The sequence below is a fragment of the Balaenoptera physalus genome (assembly GCF_965194825.1).
Source record: "Balaenoptera physalus genome assembly, chromosome: 19".
Classification (NCBI taxonomy): domain Eukaryota; kingdom Metazoa; phylum Chordata; class Mammalia; order Artiodactyla; family Balaenopteridae; genus Balaenoptera; species Balaenoptera physalus.
In genome coordinates this window covers 43,115,933-43,136,466 of record NC_138900.1, presented here as the reverse complement: position 1 = coordinate 43,136,466, position 20,534 = coordinate 43,115,933, and the positions used below count along the sequence as shown (strand labels likewise).

Genomic DNA, 20,534 nt, shown 5'->3' with positions numbered 1-20,534 from the left:
TGCTAATATTTTGTTGAGAATTTTTGCATCTATATTCATCAGGGATGAATTTTCTTTTCATCCTGTAATTTTCATCCTGTAATTTTCTTTTTTGGTGGTATCTTTGTCTGGTTTTGGTATTAGTGTGATGGTGGCTTCTTAGAATGTCTTTGGGAGTGTTCCCTCCTCTTCAGTCTTTTGGAAGAGTTTGAGAAGGATTGGTATAAGTTCTCCTTTGTATGTTGGTTAGAATTCCCCAGTGAAGCCATCTGATCCTGGACTTTTGTTTGTAGGGAGTTTTTTTGTTTTGTTTAAATTACAGATTGTATTTCACTTCTACTGATTGGTCTGTTCAAATCATCTATTTCTTGGTTCAGTTTTGGTGGGCTGTATGTTTCTAGAAAGTTGTCCATTTCTTCTAGGTTGTCAAATTTGTTGACATATAATTGTTCATAGTGTACTCACGATTTTTTGTATTTCTGCTGTATTGCTTGAGATTTCTCCTCTTTGATTTCTTATTTTGTTTATTTGGGTTCTCTTTTCTTCTTGATGAGCCTGGCCAGAGGTTTCTCAATTTTGTTTTCCCTTTCAAAGAACCAGCACTTGGTTTTATTGATTTTTTTCTATTCATTTTTTAATCTCTATTTTATTTATTTCCTCCCTGATCTTTATTATTTCCTTCCTTCTGCTGCCTTTAGGCTTTGCTTTTTATTCTTTTTCTAATTCTTTTAGATGGAGTGTTAGGTTGTTCATTTGAGATTTTTCTTATTTTTTTTTGAGGAATGACTGTATCTCTATGAACTTCTCTCTAACAGCTGCTTTTGCTGCATCCCATAGTGCTTTCATTGTCGTTTGTCAAGGTATTTAAGTTCCTTTTTGAATCCTCATTGACTCATTTGTTTTTTAGTAGCATGTTGTTTAGTCTCCATGTAATCATTTTTTTTCTCACTTCTCTTCCTGTGGTTGATTTCTTAGTTTCATGCCATTGTGGTCAGAGGAGATGTTTGAAATAATTTCTATACTCTTAAATTTGTCAAGGTTACTTTTGTGCCCTAGTATGTGGTTAATCTTAGAGAATGTTCCATGTGCACTTGAAAAGAATGTGCATTCTGGTTTTTTTTGATGTAATGTCCTGAAAATATCAATTAAGTCTACCTGTTCTATTATATCATTTAGGTTCTCTGTTGTCTTATTGATTTTCTGTCTAGAAGATCTGTCCATTGATGTGAGTGGGGTATTAAAGTCACCTACTGTTATTAATTTATTCCCATCAATTTCTCCCTTTATGTCTGTTAGTAGTTTATGTATTTGGGTGCTCCTGTATTAAGTGCATATACACTGATGAGTGTAAAATCATCTTCTTGTATTGATCCTTTTACCATTATATAGTGTCCTTCTTTATATTTCTTTATGGCCTTTGTTTTAAAGTCTATTTTGTCTGATATGAGTGAGCATTGCAACTCCTGCTTTCTTGTCATTTCCGTTTGCATGAAATACTTTTTCCATCTCCTACTTTCAATCTATGTGTGTCCTCTGCCCTAAGGTTGGTCTCTTGTAGGCAGTATATTGTAGGCTCTTGTTTTTTTATCCAGTTTTCCACTCTCTCTTTTGAGTGGAGCATTCAGTCCATTGACATTTAAGGTAATTATTGATACATATGTATTTATTACCGTTTTAAACCTTGTTTTCTGGTTGATAGTATGTATTGTCTTTGTTCCTTTTTCTTTTTGTGGTTTGATGATTTTATTTTATGCTTGTGTTCTCTCCTTTTTTTGTGAATTTATTGTATGTTTTTGATTTGTGGTTGACCTATTTTTTAAGTATGTATATGTACATATATGTATGTATGCATCTTTTTAAAGTATCCCTTCCTATATCTGCTTGTTTTAGGCTGATAGTCATATAGGCTCAAACACATTCTTTAAAAAAAAAAAAAAAAAATCTATATTTTCTTACTCTCCTTCCCCACATTTTAAAACTTTGATGTGCTTTTTTACATCTTCATGTTTATCCCTTTGCTCTTCCTTGTGTTTATCATTGCTTTCATGAATAGGATTTTTTTTTTTCTTTTTGATCTGTATACTGGCTGTTTTAAGTGATTTACTGTCCAATTGTGATTTCCTCCTTCTTGTATATTCTTGATTCTTTTCTATTTAGAGAAGACCTTTCAATATTTCTTTTAGGGTAGGTTTAGTATTGCTGTATTCTTTTAGTTTTTGCTTGTCTGAGAAATTCTTTATTTCTCTTCCTATTCTAAATGATAATCTTGCTGGGTGTAATATTCTAGGTTACAGATTTTCCCTTTCAAGATTTTGAATATATTTTGCCACTCCCTTCTGGCCTGCAGCATTTCTGTAGAGAAATCAGTTGATAGCCTTATGGGGGGTTCCCTTGTAAATAACTCTTTGTTTTTCCCTTGCTGCCTTTAGAATCCTCTTTAACTTTTGCCATTTTTGTTATAATATGTCTTGATGTAGGTTTGTTTGGGACCCGCTGTGCTTCCTGTAACTGGATATCTTTTTCCTTCTCTAGGTTTGGGACGTTTTCAGCCATATCTTCTTCAAATACATTTTCAATCCTCTTTTCTTTTTCTTCTCCTTCTGGAATCCCTATTATGTGTAGGTTGGCATGCTTTATATTATCCCATAGGTCTCTTATATTGCCTTCATTTTTTTTTTTATTTGGTTTTCTGTCTGCTGTTTTGACAGGGGTAATTTCCATTATTCTATATTCCAGGTCACTTATTCTTTCTTCTGTATTATTCATTCTGTATTATTCATTCTGCTATTCATTGCCTTTAACTCAGCTTTCATCTGAGTAAATGAATTTTCTAATATTTCTTGTCTCCTCCTTATAGTTTCTGGTTCCTTATTACAGTAATCTGCATTTCTGTCAAAATACTTTCTGAATTCCTTCAGTATTTTCATTACCTCCTTTTTGAACTCTGTTTCTATTAGACTGAAGAGGTCTGTGTCTTTGTTTGTTCCTTCAGGGGAATCCTCTGCTTTTTCATTTTGCTTATATTTCTCTTACTCAGTGAGTTTAGGAGAAACAATTATCTACTGTAGTCTTGGAAGTCTGTTTATATGCAGGAGCATCCATGCATAGCTTGTGTGGATTTAATATTTTTTTGGTGTGGGGCTGTTTTGATTTTGATGTTTGCTGTCTCTTTCCTCAGTGTGTGCGGGCTGCTATCCCCTTAATGGGGGTGTGCAGGTGTGTGGCCCGCACATACTCCCAAGGAGGTGGGGACAGTGGTTGGTGCCCAGTCGTGGGACCCTCCACAGCGGCAGCAGTCCGCACCCACCTTTGGAGTCTGAGATGGCAGCGGCAGGTCATGCCTGCCCCTGGAGCTCTTGTAGGTGGTGCCCTGCCACCTGCGAGCACGTGCCTGGAGAAAGAAGCTCCTGTGGTGGTCCCACCCCTCTCCTCGTGGGCCCCCCAAATGCACCTTGCCTCTCTGGCGGGCCCTGGCTTCTTCCCAGACTCCCTTGGTTGTGGGGCACCACACCCTAGCCCCCTCGACTGTCTCCACACAGCCAACCCATCCTCTCCCTGGGTCTGACCTCCAAAGCCCAAGGCTCAGCACCCAGCACCCGCCTGCCCCAGTGGAGGAGTGTCTCAGGCTGGGGAGCACTGAGTGGCACCGACCATCTGTGCAGGTCTCTCTCTGCTTTGCCCTCCATAAACTGGTTGCTGCACTCTCCTCTGAGGCTCCGAATCTCCCAGTCTGTCCTGGCTGATCTCTCCATCAATGATGGGACTTCCCAGAGTTTGGAAATGTTTCCGCTTTCACAGCTCCCTCCCAGGGGTGCTGGACCAGTCCCAATTCCTTTTTCTCTCTCTTTTTTTTTTTCTTTTATCCTACCCAGTTACATAGCGATTTTCTTGCCCTTCTGGAAGTCTGAGGTCTTCTGCCAGTGTTCAGTAGATATTCTGTGAGAATTGTTTCACATATTGATTTTTTTTTTTTTTTTGGGGTATAGTTGCTTTACAATGTTGTGTTAGTTTCTGCTGTACAATGAAGTGAATCAGCTATATGTATACATATATCCCCTCCTTTTTGGATTTCCTTCCAATTTAGGTCACCACAGAGCCTTGAGTAGAGTTCCCTGTGCTATACAGCAGGTTCTCATTAGCTACCTATTTTATACATAGTAGTGTATATATGTCAATCCCAATCTCCCAATTCATTCCATTCCCCTTTCCCCCCACCTTGGTGTCCATACGTTTGTTCTTTACACCTGTGTCTCTATTTCTGCTTTGCAAATAGGTTCATCTGTACCATTTTTCTAGGTTCCTCATATATGTGTTAACATATGATATTTGTTTTAATTTTTCTGACTTACTTCACTCTGTATGACAGTCACTAGGTCCATCCACATCTCTACAAATGACCCAAATTCGTTCCATTTTATGGCTAATATTCCATTGTATATATGTACCACATCTTCTTGATCCATTCATCTGTTGATGGACATTTAGGCTGCTTCCATGTCCTGGCTGTTGTAAATAGTGCTGTAATGAACATTGCGGTGTATGTGTCTTTTTGAATTATGGTTTTCTCAGGGTATATGCCCAGTAGTGGGATTTCTGGGTCATACGGTAGTTCTATTTTTAGTTTTTTAAGGAACCGCCATACTGTTCTCCACAGTGGCTGTATCAATTTACATTCCCACCAACAGTGCAAAAGGGTTCCCTTTTCTCCACACCATCTCCAGCATTTATTGTTTGTAGATTTTTTGATGATGGCCATTCTGACTGGTGTGAGGTGATACTTCATTGTAGTTTTGATTTGCATTTCTCTAATAATTAGTGATGTTGAGCATCTTTTCATATGCCTCATGGCCATCTGTATGTCTTCTTTGGAGAAATGTCTGTCTAGGTTTTCTGCCCATTTTTTGATTGGGTTGTTTGGTTTTTTTGCTATTGAGTTATATGAGCTGTTTGTATATTTTGGAGATTAATCCCTTGTCGGTGCTTCGTTTCCAAATATTTTCTCCCATTCTGAGGTTGTCTTTCCATTTTGTTTATGGTTTCCTTTGCTGTGCAACATCTCTTAAGTTTCATTAGGTCCCATTTGTTTATTTTTGTTTTTATTTTCATTACTCTAGGAGGTGGGTCAAGAAAGATCTTGCTGTGATTTATGTCAAAGAGTGTTCTTCCTATGTTTTCCTCTAAGAGTTTTATAGTGTCCAGTCTTACATTTAGGTCTTTAATCCATTTTGAGTATTTTTGTATATGGTGTTAGGGAGTGTTAGCTTTTACATGTAGCCACCCAGTTTTCCCAGCACCACTTACTGAAGAGATTGCCTTTCCTCCATTGTATAGTCTTGAATCCTTTGTCATAGATTAGGAGACCATAGATGTGTGGGTTTATCTCTGGGCTTTCTATCCTGTTCCATTGATCCACTGATCTATATTTCTGTTTTTGTGATAGTACCATACTGTCTTGATTACTGTAGCTTTGTAGTATAGTCTGAAGTCAGGGAGCCTGATTCCTCCCTCTCTGTTTTTCTTTCTTAAGATTGCTTTGGCTATTTGGGGTCTTTTGTGTTTCCATGAATTTTTGATGTATTTGTGGGAAAAGGTTAGCTCCACGTCCTACTCCACCATCTTGATCCGTTCCCCCATCTTTACCCATTCATCTGTCCATGGACATGTAGGATGCTTCCATATCTTGGTTTATGTAAATATTGCTGCTATAAATATTGAGGTACATGTATCGTTTTGAATTAGAGTCTTCTCTGGATATACACCCAGGAGTACGATTGCTGGATCATATGGCAACTCTATTTGCAGTTTCTTAAGGGACCTCCATACTATTTTCCATGGTGGTTACACCAGTTTACATTCCAACCAACAGTGTAGGAGGGCTCCCTTTTCTCTAAACCTTCTCCAGCATTTGTTATTTGTAGACTTTTTAATGATGGCCATTTTTACAGATGGGAGGTGATACCTTGTAGTTTTGATTGGTATTTCTCTAATAATTAGCAATGTTGAGCATCTTTCATGTGCCTATTGGCCATTTGTATGTCTTCTCTGGAGGAATATCTATTTAGATCTTCCACACATTTTTTGATTGAGTTGTTTGGTTTTTGATATTGAGCTGCATGAGCTGTTTGTATATTTTGGAAATTAATCCCTTGTCAGTCGTTTCACTTGCAAATATTTTCTCCCATTCTGTGGGTTGTCTTTTCAGCTTGTTTATGGTTTCCTTTGCTGTGCAAAAGCTTTTAAGTTTGATTAGGTTCCATCTGTTTATTTTTGCTTTTATTTCTATTGCCTTGGTTGACTGACCTAAGAAAACATTACTATGATTTATGTCAGAATGTTTTGCCTATGTCCTCTTCTAGTAGTTTTGCGGTGTCATGTCTTATTTAAGTTTAAGCCATTTTGAGGGGTTTTTTTGTTTGTTTTTGTTTTTGTTTTATGTGTGTGTGGTGTGAGGGAGTGTTATAACTTCATTGCTTAACATGCGGCTGTCCAGCTTTCCCAACATCACTTGTTGAAGTGACTGTCTTTTCTCCATTGTATATTCTTGCCTCCTTTGCTGAAGATTAATTGACTGTAGGCGTATGCCTTTATTTCTGGGCTCTCTATTCAGTTTCATTGATCCATATGTCTGTTTTTGTGCCAATACCACACTATTGATTACTGCAGTTTGCAGTATTGTCTGAAGTCGGGGAGGGTTGTGCCTTCACCTTTGTTCTTTTTCCTCAGGGTTGCTTTGGCTATTCTAGGTCTTTTATGGTTCCATATAAATTTTAGGATTATTTGTTCTAGTTCTGTGAAAAAGGTCATGGATAACTTGATAAGGCTGCATTAAATATGTAAATTCCTTGGGTAGTATTGCTGTTTTAACAATATTAATTCTTCCAGTCCAAAAGCATGGGATATCTTTCCATTTCTTTGAATCATCTTCAGTTTCCTTTATCACTGTTTTATAGTTCTCATCATACAAGCCTTTCACCTCCTTGGTCATATTTAGTCCTAAATAGTTTTTTTTTTTTTTTTAATGCGATTTTAAAAGACTTTTTTTTCTTTACTTTTTCTTTCTGATATTTAATTGTAGTGTAAGGAAATACAACAGATTTCTGTATGTTTATTTGTATCCTGCTACCTTATTGAAATCTTTTATCAGTTCTAGTAGTTTTTGTGTGGAGTCATTAGGATTTTCTATATATAGTATCATGTCATCTGCATATAATGACAATTTTACCTCTTCTCTTCCAGTTTGGGTACGTTTTACTTCTTTTTCTTGTTTGCCTGCTGTGGCTAGGACTTCCAGTAGTATAATGAAAATAAGTGGTGAGAGTGGTGTCCTTGTTTTGTTCCAGATTTCAGCAGAAAGGCTTTCAGCTTTTCACCATTAAGTATTAAGTTGGTCGTGGGTTTGATATAAATGGCTTTTATTATATTGAGATATGTTCCCTCTATACCCACTTTGGTAAGTGTTTTTATTATGAATGGATGTTAACTTTTATCAAATGCTTTTTCTGCATCTATTGAAATGATCATGTGGTTTTTGTCTTTTGTTGATGTGGTGTATCATATTGATTTGCATATGTTGAACCATCCTTCTGAACTTGGGATGAATCCCACTTGGTCGTGGTGTATGATCTTTTTTATGTGTTGTTGGATTTGGTTTGCTAATATTTTGTTGAGAATTTTTGCATCTATATTCATCAGGGATATTGGCCTGTAATTTTCTTTTTTGGTGGTATCTTTGTCTGGTTTTGGTATCAGTGTGAGGGTGGCTTCACAGAATGTCTTTGGCAGTGTTCCCTCCTCTTTGATCTTTTGGAAGACTTTGAGAAGGATACTTTCTTCTTTGTATGTTGGTTAGAATTCCCCAGTGAAGCCATCCAATCCTGGACTTCTGTTTGCAGGGAGTTTTTTTGTTTGTTTACAGATTATATTTCACTTCTAGCGATCAGTCTGTTCAAATTATCTATTTCTTTTAGATTCAGTTTCAGTGGGCTGTATGTTTCCAGAAACTTGTCTATTTCCTCTAGGTTTCCAATTTGCTGGCATATAATTTTTCATAGTATTCTCTCATGTTTTTCTTTTCTTTTTGTATTTCTGTGGTATTGGCTGTTATTTCTCCTCTTTGATTTCTTGTTTTGTTTATTTGGGTCCTCTCTCTTTACTTCTTGGTGAACCTGGCCAGAGGTTTCTCAGTTTTGTTTACCCTTTCAAAGAACCAGCTCTTGGTTTTATTTATTTTCTTTTGTATTTTTAAAAATCTCTATTTTATTTCCCATCTGATCTTTATTATTTCCTTCCTTCTGCTGACTTTAGGTTTTATTTGTTGTTCTTTTTCTAATTCTTTTAAGTGCTAGGTTAACTTGTTTATTTGAGATTTTTCTTGTTTTTTGAGGCAGGGCTGTATAACTATGAACTCTCCTCTTAGGACTGTTTTTGCTGTATTCCATAGATTTTGTATGGTTGTGTTTTCATTGTTATTTGTCTCAAGGTATCTTTTAATTTCCTCTTTGATTACATTGTTTACCATTTTTTTGTTGTTTATTGTTTGTTTGTTTTAGTAGTATGATTTTTAGTCTCCATGTAATCATTTTTTCTTGTTTCTCTTTCTGTGGTTGATTTTGAGTTTCATGCCATTGTGGTCAGAAAAGATGCTTGAAATAATGTCTATCCTCTTAAATTGGTTGAGGCTTGTTTTTTGTCTTAGTATATGGTCTATCCTAGAGAATGTTCCATGTGCACTTGAAAAGAATGCGCATATATTTTTTTGTTTGGATGCAATGTCCTGAAAATATCAATTTAAGTCCAACTGTTGTGTCATTTAGGATCTCTGTTGCCTTATTCTTTTCTGTCTGAAAGATTTGTCCATTGATGTAAGTGGGGTGTTGAAGTCTCCTACTATTACTTTATTCCTGTCAACTTCTCCCCTATGTCTGTTCGTATTTTATGTATTTTGGTGCTCTTATATTGGGTGCATATATGTTAACAAGTGTAATATCCTCTTCTTGTATTGATCCTTGTGTCATTATACACCGTCCTTTTTCTTTATGGCTTTTGTTTTAAAGTCTATTTTGTCTGATGAGTATTGCTACCCCCACTTTCTTGTCATTTCCATTTGCATGGAATATCTTTTTCTATCCCCTCACTTTCAATCTATGTGTGTCCTTTGCCCATAAGTGGGTCTTTTGTAGGCAGCATGTTGTAGGCTCTTGTTTTTTTTGGCCAATCTGAAGCTCTGTCTTTTGATTGGGGCACTTAGTCCATTGACATTTAAGGTAACTATTGATAGATACATATTTATTAACATTTTAAACCTTGTTTTCCAGTTAATTTTGTATTTCTTCTTTGTTTTTATTTTTCCTTTTGTGGTTTGATGGTTTTCTTTTGTATTATGCTTGAGTTCTCTCTCTTTTTTTGTGTGTGTGAGTCCATTGTATGTTTTTAGATTTGTGGTTACCCTGTTTTTCAAGTATGTTAACCCATTACTATATCTACTTGCATTAGACTGGTAGTCATAAAGTCTCAAACGCATTCTTTAAAAAAAAAATCTACATTTTCTTATGCCTCTGTCCCACACTTTATGATTTTCATGTCCTCTTTTACATCTTCATGTTTAGCCTTTTCTGTACATTGTAGTTATCACTTTCACACAAAAAAAATTTTTTTAATCTACGTACTGGCTTATTTAAGTGGTTTGTTTTCCACCTGTGATTTTCCTATAGATTCTTGATTCTTTTCTATTTAGAGAAGACCTTTCAATATTTCTTTTAGTATAGGTTTAGTATTGCTGTATTCTTTTACTTTTTGTTTGAGAAATTCTTTCTCTCTCCTTCTATTTTAAATGATAATCTTGCTGGGTGGAATATCCTAGGTTGCAGGTTTTTCCTTTTCAGGACTTTGAATTTATTTTGCTACTCCCTTCTGGCCTGCAATGTTTCTGTGGAGAAATCAGCTGATAGCCCTTTGGGGTTTCACTTGTAATTAACTCTTTGCTTTTTGTTTTGTTTTCTTGCTACCTTTATGATCATCTCTTTAACTTTTGCCATTTTAATTATAGTATGTCTTGGTGTAGGTCTGTTTGGGTTCATCTTGTTTGGGACCCTCCCTGATTCCCATACCTGGATATCTATTTCCTTCTTTAGGTTTGGGATGTCTTCAGCCATAATTTCTTCAAATACATTTTTGATCCCCTTTTCTCTTTATTCTTCTGGGATCCCTATTATGTGTAGATAGGCTCACTTTATATTATACCATAGATCTTGTATATTGCTTTCACTTTCTTTCATCTTTCTGTCTGCTGTTCTGATTAGGTGATTTCCATTCTTCTATCTTCCAGATCATTTATTCGTTCTTCTGTATTATTTAGTTTGCTATTTATTGCCTTTAGCTCAGCTTTCATCTTGGCAAATGAATTTTCTAATTTTAATTGGCTCCTCTTTATAATTTCTAGTTCCTTGTTACAGTGATCTGCATTTCTATCCATAGCCTTTCTTAATTCCTTCAGTATTTTTATTACTTCCCTTTTGAATTTGGGATCTAGTAGACAGGAGAGGTCTTTCATTGTTTGTTCCTTAAGGGGATTTCTGTTGGTCTTTTAATTGGGAGTGGTTCCTCTGCTTCTTCATTTTACTTATATTTCTCTGACTCTATGAGTTTATGAGAAACTGTTATCTACTGTGGTCTTGAAGGGCTGTTTTATGTGGGAATGTCCCTATGTAGCCTGTGTGAGTCGTATTTTTCGTGTGATGGCTGTTTATAGTATGGATCACATTTTTCCTCAGTGTGTGCTGGCTATTATGCCTTTGATAGGGGGTGTGATTGGTGTTGTGGTGACCAGAGCCTGTACTAGATGTTGAGTAGCACTTCCTCTTTGTTCTGTGGCTGTCACAACCCTGTTGGGGGCAGGGTCTGCTCTCCAGTTTTTGCAGTAGAATTTCCCAGATCTGTTTCTGAGCTGTGGTGTGGTGTAAGCAGGACTGGAGCTCTCCCACTGAGAGAGGAGCCACTGACTATTCCTCTGCAGATGCTGTCCACCAGGAAGTGCTTTCTGTGGTGTCATCTGTCACCCATTGTGTGGGCTCACAAACTACACTGTTGTTGGCACTGTCCTTGGCCCTGCCTCAGCCATGGGGATGAGGCAATGGGCCTGGGTGTCCCTCAGATGCTGTACTGACAAAGCCACTAGCACAGATACACCAAAGTCAGGCACCGGGACCCACCATAGTCATGCATATTTGCACACTTGGACCTACCATGGGAGCTATGGAATCAGCCCAGACTCAGGACATGCCTCCTGGTGCATGCACCCATAAAGCCTGCAGCTGCTAACTCTGGACCTGTTCCAGCCACAGGAGCACTAGTAATCTGCTCAGATGTGCCACAGGCACTGAGCTCACAAAGCGGAGTAAATCCACCAAAGTCACAAAGCCACTGAACAGGGCTCAGATTTCAGCCTGGCTTCTGTAGTTGCACAGTCCATGGGGATTTGCTCGGATTTCAGCCCTGCTTCCGTGTATGGGCAACAGCTGGCTCTTGTCTGTAGAGGCAGATTGGCACCCACTGTGAGCATGGGGAAAATGAGGCTGCTATGGTGGGGCCCCACCTCTTCCATCACACAGGTGTTAACAGTGGGGCTTCTATGGTGGACTGGGGCTCTGTCCTATGCACACCCCCAATTGTGGCCTGGGCCATACTCCAGCACCTTCAGGCTGTCTCTACACAATCAACCCCAGTCCTCTCCCCAAGCCGTCTGTCCACTGAAGCCTGAGTTTCAGCACCCAGCCCCCCTATACCAGTAGACATGCATCTCAGGCTGGGGAGTACAGCGAAGTGGCTAGGACCATCTATCCTGGTCTCTCTCTCTGTTCTGCCTGCTGCAAGCTGGCTGCTGCACTCACCTCCAAGCTTCTGAAGCTACCGTTCTGTCCTGGCTGATCTCCCAGCTGATCAAGGCAGTTCTCAGGGTGAAGGAACATTTCCTCTTTCACAGCTACCTCCCAGGGGCACAGGTCCCTTCCCAATTCCTTTTTTCTTTCTTCCTACTCAGTTACATGTTAATCTTTCTTGTAGCTTTGGTTGTATGAGATATTCTGCCAGTGTTCAGTAGGTATTCTGTGAGAATTGTTCCACATGTAGATGTATTTTTGATGTATTTGTGGGAGGAGGTGAACTCCATGACTTCTGTTCCACCATCTTAATCCACGACATCCAACTCAATGAATTCTGTTGATCTAGATTCATAATGTTTTATGAATAAAATGGAATTAAACTTAGGCTTTTTTCCCTATGTGTCTGAACCATAGTTTCTATTCTTGGTCTTCTCTGCTCCTACTCAATTCAGGTCTCTTTCTCTCTCTCCCTCTCTCTCTCTCTTTTTTTTTTTTTTTTTTTCTGAATAACATTCTTAATATATGGCAATTTACCATAGAGTATGGAAGTGAATTATATATGAAAGACCAGAAACAATATATCAGTCGAATATTTTGCACTAAGTGACTGAGGCACTGGTGTCTTCCTTGGGCATATAGAAGGGTTGAGCTCCTTGCCTTGTGTTTTATGTCTGAAAATGCTCTCCTAGTATCTTTCTTCACACACTATTTTGGCCTCCTGAATGCTACTGTCCACTTCCCCTTCTTCTGGTTTCATTCATTGTAAAGACCTTGCAATTGACCCATCCCAACAAAGACTACAAATACCAAATCAGAAACTAACAATTTGTGTTTCCACATGTAAAAGGATAGAGGAGCACTGGAATGTCTAAAACATTTTAAGAATTAATACGATCAATTGTTGATGTTAGGAAATCAAAGCTCTGCCCAGAAAGTTTTGGATTTATGGTTACTATACCAAGTCCACCTAGAATATACAGTTTTTATATAACATCCTTACTAAGGACAGAGGCAAAGCAAAACATAAAAAGGAGAGTCCATGAAAGGTAACAGCTGGTTGTAATCTTCGTGAGGGGTGGGCTATTCCTCTTTCTTACCACAGTATATCTAGTGCCTGGCACAGTTCCTAGCGTGGAGTAGAAACTCAATAAATAATTGTTAAAGAGAAAAGCAAAAGGGACAGGTCATAGCCACAGACACAATCACAAACTTAAGCCTATGGAGGAGAGAAGAACAGATACACATGACTTCTCAGGACACAGGCAGCAAAGCTCCAGACTCCTGCTGTCTTGCCCATGATACCTATGGTGTATTTTGTCATGTAGAACACAAATTTTCTAGGAATCCTCTTTTTGAGGATTTTTTTTTTTTTAACTGAACCACTACCCGACGTACAAGTTAGTCCAAACAGAAGATTCTATCAGTTCTCTAGGCAAATATTCTTAGGAGTGGTAGCACAAATAAACTTTTCTTCTAACTATCCAGAAGTCATCATCTTAACAGAAAGACCTCACACATTTCTACTGAGACTTAGTCCCAACCTCCTTTATGTAGTTACTATTTATTACAAACTTCTTATATGCCAGGAACAACTCTTAAAATCTTAATATGATAATTAATAGAATCCTCTTAACAAATTGTAATGTGCCTGTTATTACTAGTCTCTCACCTGTAAATTGGAAAAGAGTCTTAGAAAAGTTTAATTGAATATCTTCTAGAGGCCACTCATTATTGTAAAGGATGCTAAAACAAAAATGAATGATACATGGTCTCACCACTCAAGGCATTTCTATTTTATTGGGGTAGATGGATATATACATAAATATAAATACTATAATTAGGAAAGTGCTGTACTTGCACGTTCACAGCATAGTGATTAACACAAATACTTTTGATTTCACGTTGCTCTGGTCCCACACTTTGTTCCGTCATTAAGTATCTGTTTGGGGGAACTTTTAAACTGTTCTCTGCCCTATTTTCCTCATACAGTTAATTAAGGTGATATTTGTATTTATCTCCAAGAGTTGTCATGAGAAATTAATGTAAACGATGGATGTAAATGGCTAGCCCATATTAATTTCTTAATAATTAAATGATAATTATTACTACCAATAAGTTTATTATTGTGAAAATAATGATGAAAATAATAAATTGTCTACAAATGAATTAGAGCAGCTGTCATGAGGAAGATGCATTTGAGATGACTATTTAAGGATGCGTAGGTTGTCTCAAATTGTAGCAGAAGATACTTAATCCTGACAGTTGGAACAGCATGTGCAATGATTATCAGAGTAAAATTGAATTTCCTATAAAACCTTGACCTCCAAGTCAGAAACATGGACACATCCTCTTCCTGTTGACCACAACAAGACCAGTATCCCTCAGCAGAAGATGAATTATACAGTCTGGATCATTGATCATGCTGAGATTCATTGTCAGCTTGACTTTTAAGATTTGCCAGGTATTAGAGGAGCTTATTTATAGAAAGCAGATGGCTTTTTGTCATTTAATTCACTGAAATTTACTTAGTATGAGGAAGGGAGAAACCAAGCTGTCTCCATGATAAAAGCTTTCTAAATACATTAACTCATTGAGTGGACTGCAGAGGGACAAATAGACCATTGCTTTTAAAATGAATTAGCCTTCTTTTATGTTTTCAAAGAGATAAGACCAAAGTTCTCAGCAGTGAATGATAACATGAGTAGAAGAAATTTCAGAATTTGCTTTATCAAATGCTGAATTCTCTCTCTTCCATAGTGCTGCCTTCCTTATGAGGTGCCTTCACTGCCTCCCTAGAATAGATCAAGTTCAAAAAACCGTTGCCTGATTTCAAACCCCAGACCCATTCCATTACAATTCTCAGATCTCTGCCTTGTTTGTCTTTTTATTTTTTGTATACAATCAAATCAAAACTCCAATTGGCTGCCTTCTGTTCTGGTATTACAAAGTACCTTTTGCTTTCTTTCTTTTGCTGTAACACACATTCTGCATCATTTTAAAAGTGGCCCCTAGTTATTCATCCAACTGTTGTTTTTATTCAAAATTTTATTGTGACATATTTACCAAGATGTGTGTATTCTCTCTGTCCGGTTGATCTCTGTCTCCTTTCTGCCTTCCCTTCCTCTTTTCCTCCTCACTATCCAAAATCCAGTGAGCACTATTGAAGAGCAACAGGAAGTGTGAACTTTGGAGCCAATAGTTTTTTTTTGTCCTAACTAACTATTGTCCTACAATAGTTTTTTGTAGTTTTTATTATAACTTATGAATCTTACAAAAATGTATTTTTCTCTGCAATTATTTAATCTGTAAATAATTCTATATACCTCATGGAACTGTTGTAAGTAATTTAAAAAAAGGGTAATACATACAAACAGTGGCTGGAAATATAGACTTATTACTATTATTACCACTATTAGGTACCAGGGATACAAAGACAGAAAACCCATGGTATCTTCCCTGAAGGAGCTCACTATGTAGGTTTAGAAGAACTTAGAGTATCATTACTTTAGGATAAAAGATATGCTTGAGTATGTAGACAGATAATGAAGAGTGAGATATAATGTTTTAATTCTTTTAATAAACAAACAAACAACTTTTGAGCACTTCTGTTTGCAAGGGAAGGTGATTGATTGTGTCTTAATCCACATGCACTTGAGATGGCCTGGAGCTGCTTGTTTGGAAACCTGTACTGAACTGTGAGACAGCACAAAAGATCACATTAATGATCTCTGGCAGGGACACAGGATGAAAGAGTAGAATTGCCTCATGAGTTGGCCTGTGATTAATAACATGAGGAAAATTAAGATGCCTCGCAATTGGTCACCTTCAAAACCTTACAGTACCTCAGCAGAAGAAAGAATAAGTCTCTCATAGGATAAGGCAAGACTTCTTGGAGGAAGATCTTGGAAATGCCCAGTCAGTCACTTTGTCCCAGCGAAAGTCAATCATGATGGGCAACACTCAATATTTGTCCCAGGGTTCCCCACAAGAATTGGACAAGGTTTTGCCAAGAGTGAATCACATTTGATCTCTCCCTTGTTCAATCCTGCCTCCTTTCTTTTACAGGTTTTCATTTGTAGTATACATCTTTCACACCAGTCTCCATCTCAGCATCTGCTTCTGGAGAAACCAACCTGTGACAGTGGAATTTAAATGTGGGAAGACATGGTCATTCATTTGATACAGAGTAAACGTTTCTAAGTACATTTCTGCATGTGCTGCAAAGATATTTCATACTTATAACAAGCATGGTTGTGGTAGTCTTCATCGCTAAAAGAATGGCAGAGCAGACATACATACTTCAGGTCATTGTTTTCAAATTCGAAGAGGTCAAGGTCAGTCTAAAGGAAGTAGCCTACATATGCTCATAGGCTTGATGTTAAGGAGGGTCTACTCTTCCCAAAATCTGTCTTCTGTTGCCTTGCTCCAAAAGGCCCTTTAACAACAGTACTGATGATGGATCCACAGCATTGTGAATGTACTAAATGCCACTGAATTATGCAGTTTAAAAATGATTTAAGGTAAACTTCATGTTTATACCAGAATTTAAAAATGCTAATATAGCTGGAAGAACTCAAGCCTTAACATGGAGAAAAAGCCAAAAAGAGATCATTTGGAAGTTGGTTTAGAATAGAAATTGGCCACAGCCTTGTTGGGTAGGGGAAACTGGGCATGAAAAAATAGGAAAGAAGAAAGAAGTGTGATGACAGAGTAGTGGTTCTCCACCTGTCCTTCACTCTAGGAATTCTAGATCTTTGGATGAACATAAGAATCACCCTGGAGGATTTGGAGGGGGGAAAAAAGAAAAAAAACCTGTCCTCCAGGCTATGTCCCCAAAGCAATTAAATCAGAATCTCTGAGAGTAGATCCCAGGCATCAGGTTTTTTAGGTGCCCAGGTGATCCATTATGTACTCAAGCTTGAAAAACTACTTTATTTCCATACCATTTACTAGTGAATGCATTTTCATCTTACTGTGTCCTGTTATATATGGTATTCTTTATTGGGAGGTGATGTGAGAGTAACATCAAAATCTTTCATCTCCCAAATTCTGACATTGCCCTCTTGTTCCCCTAACCCTAGAAGGGAGTAGGAAAGGAGAAACCTTCCATGGATGAGAACCACTCTAGTAGGGGAGTGAAAATGTTATCAGTGTCCAGCTTTGCCAGCAACGACCTATGGCTAAAACCCTGAAATGTATATATCTGCTTCTCTTAACACTTCTCCTATTTTACCAGAAATACTGTGGAGCCCTTAAGCTGTTTTTCTTCCTTTCAGTCTTTATTCATCCACACCTTTATCTAAATACCAGTCACAATAATTTCTTCAAAATGCAATTCTGTTTGTCATTCTCCTGCTCAAAACTCTTCAGTGGCATCTTTTTTAGCCTCTGTAATAAGTGGCTACAAGACCTTGGATGAGCTCCACCTGCCCATCTCTGTAGCCTCATCTTTTTATCTTTGAGAACATCCATGTGACTTTCTCCTCCAGTCTCACTGTACCTCTCATTTCTCGTAACACCTCTCCTGTTCCCTCCTGTCCTCTCCTCTTCCTTCTGTATCTCTACATCCCTATCTCTGTCTCTCAGATCTCAAGAACTTGACCTGTGGTATTGAATTTGATTAGAATGTTCTTGCCTTTTCCTTGGTTGGTGATCCCCACTCCTCTTTCAGGTCTTGAATTAAACATCCTTCCTCAGGGAAGCCTCCTGACATGCGGTATCATCCACTGCAATAAACAAACAAGGCAGTGGGCATGGTTCAGATATGTTCATAGCAAGGTAAGATATTTTTTTCTTCCCCACTGGCCCTCGAGTTTTAAGACAGTATAGTAATGTCTATTCTATTCAACACTTTATCACTAGGGCTTAATATTATGTCTGGTGCTTTGAAAAATGTGTTTCTTATTAATGATGGAGTGATTGACTGATCTTAGTTTCTGAAGCAAAATAACTCAAAAGGAATAGTGATTTCATAGCACCCTAAGTTGTTGTGCCTTTTCTTCCCAGAACAATTTCTCTGCATTCTCAAATTAGATGTTAAAATATCTTGACAGTGCCTGAAGTCTGAGATTAGTCACAAGAGGATTAGATCTTTAACCAACATGATGATAGCCCAGGGGGTAGATGATTATAGCCTAGCATATCACAAGAGGACTTGACTTGGGAGAGTGAACACAGATTTGGCATTCCAAGATTTGTTGAAGCAACGGGAATGCCTCCTCGTCAATCTTGATAAAGGTCAGATTATAAGAAATAAGAGTAAGTACCATTTAACCCAGTAGGTAGCACATGTATACCTCCATTTTCTCTAGAGCCTGAGAATATAAATTGTTGAAAGATGATTCAGAGAAATTAACTGATCCAGAATACGGTAATATATCATTGTCTGCCACCAAGTATCAGCATCTCAGCATCTTTACATGACGCCTTTTTTCCCTTTATTTGCTTCTACAGATATAATGAACTGAATCCTCACTTTTCCTAGACTCTTAGATCTACATTTTTAAAGCAATTTTAGCTAGTGCCTAGAGGCCAATAAGCAGAATTATATGGAGAAATCCACCAATTACTTAAAATTACACAACCCTTCAGAATCTTAAGGAAGTAATAAACTGAGCAAAAGAGGAAGTGAATGTCATCATCCCAAGTTCTGCTCCTGAAATGTGTCCAGTCTTTATAGGTTTCCCATAAACATGGTCGTCCACATCTCACTAACCTCCAGGTCAGTGCATGAGTGTGCTTTCAGATATCTCAGATGCCTACCCAAAAAAAGATCAGAGACATAGAACCCAAATTCAATTACTATTATTGTAGGTGAAGGTGAGCTCTCTCTGTTGCACTTGCATTCAGGGGTCAGAAAATTACAACCCACAGGCCACATCTGCAGGCAGCCAGCTTTTGTAAATAAAATTTTATTGTAATATACTCATGGCATTTGTTTATGTACTGTCCACAGCTACATTCACTGCAAAGGCCAAGTCGTAGGGCTGACACAGACACCATAACGCAAAACCTAAAACCAACTGGCTCTTTGCAGGAAATGCTTGCTGACCCCTGCACATGTATCAGGTCCTGTTACATCACCAGTTGGTCTCAGAAATGGGAGATTAAGGTCAGGGTGTCTACTTCCTGAGGCCAGTATTGCAGAAGAAATAGTATAGGTAGTAATAAATAGACAAGAGATCCCAAAGTAGCATTGAATTTCCAGGTAGAAGACTTGAAAATGTTGGCATCCTCTTCAAAGTTAGTTGTTAGTAGTTAAAAAACAGTATTTCAATTTGAAGAAGGAAATTTCAGTCAGATTGACTGACTGGATATATTTAATTTGGGGCATCAGTGGGAAAAGGCAGAAACTTTTAGAAGCTCATAAAAATGCAGAGCTCACATCTTAGGCCTTTCTGAAATCTCAGTACAGAAAAAGCCATTTATTTTTCATCAAATAATTACTGAGTACCCAGTGGTTTAAAAAAATATACTAGACCACTGAGTAGTCCTATAAGTGAAACTTAAAACTTGAAAATAGCTGTTTATTTTCTTTAAAAGCAAGATAATAGCTGTTCATTTTCTTTAAAAGCAAGATAAATGAATAATTTTTTTAAAAGTACACATATCATCTATAATGAAGTACAATTAATATCATTTAATAGTCATTTAACTTTTAATAGGTTATTTAACCTGTTAGTGACCCAGTATCATCATTTGTAAGATACAGATGATAAAGGTCATAATTCATAAGGTTGTAAGAATTAAAGGAGCTATTATATTTAAAAGTCATAAAACACTTTTTGGCATAGAGTAAATACGAAAAAACAAAAACAATCTGTTTTTCTTGTTGTGAAGAGATGCACATTCAGATATATTACAATGGTTGTGGTAACCACAATCTCACTAATGTTCACATTCTCAATTATTCAGACTTGTCTCAAGGATGCAATTGGTGGTTGATAAAGGGAGAACACTGGTCTTACCTGGTGGAGATTTATTTTATTTTCTTATTCTGTTTGTCTTATGAAAAGAAAAAGGATGCCTTTATTTGGCATCTGCTTTTCATTTCTTACTTGTTGGTGGCCTGACCTCTTCTATATACTTAGTTGTCTTCAGTCAAATTTATTTTCTTCTTCTTTCTCTACCTTTTCTTACTTTCCACAATACCAGAATTTAGATGTCATACCTTAAAAGTGAGTCTAAATATTGTGACTGCACTGCATAAACTTTAAAGCACTGGTCAGATATTAATTTGTATTACTGCTTTGAGTCAACGAGAAAGTCCCTTGCCTTTTTGTCCCCCATCTAATACCACTTCCTGAGAGAGATGTGTGCTCTTAGAACATTCAGCTTTTCTCAACTTGGTCTTTTATCATCTTCTGATTTTATGCCTTTCCAATATTTATTGTGTGTAATTGGAAATCTGACCTTTATATACAGGAATCATTATAGTAGCTAAATAATGGAAAATAATAATACTTTACTTTCCATAGCATCTTATAAATATTAAATCAACTTTCACAGGCGTTGTAAAGCTGGGCTGTGAGCTTGAGGCCAGAGACCATATTTTATTTATTTTTGCAACCTAACAACTTGCTTCCTCATATCTAGCCATTAGCAGGTGCTTAATAATTTTAAAATGTAAATGTTCTTACCATAAAGGCCCTGTGTGGGATGCTTGTAGAGTACTATCTC

At 37.4% G+C, this 20,534-nt stretch overlaps 1 long non-coding RNA gene across 3 annotated transcripts in view; it reads right to left on the bottom strand.

Annotated features, from left to right (window-relative positions):
- Positions 1-20,534, bottom strand: part of LOC309649491 — a 600,739-nt gene that overhangs the window by 28,070 nt on the left and 552,135 nt on the right. For all 3 annotated transcript variants that reach the window (XR_014257146.1, XR_014257147.1, XR_014257148.1), the window contains one exon: positions 1-20,534. This exon is cut by the window's left edge and continues 28,070 nt beyond it. This is a non-coding gene — a long non-coding RNA (uncharacterized lncRNA).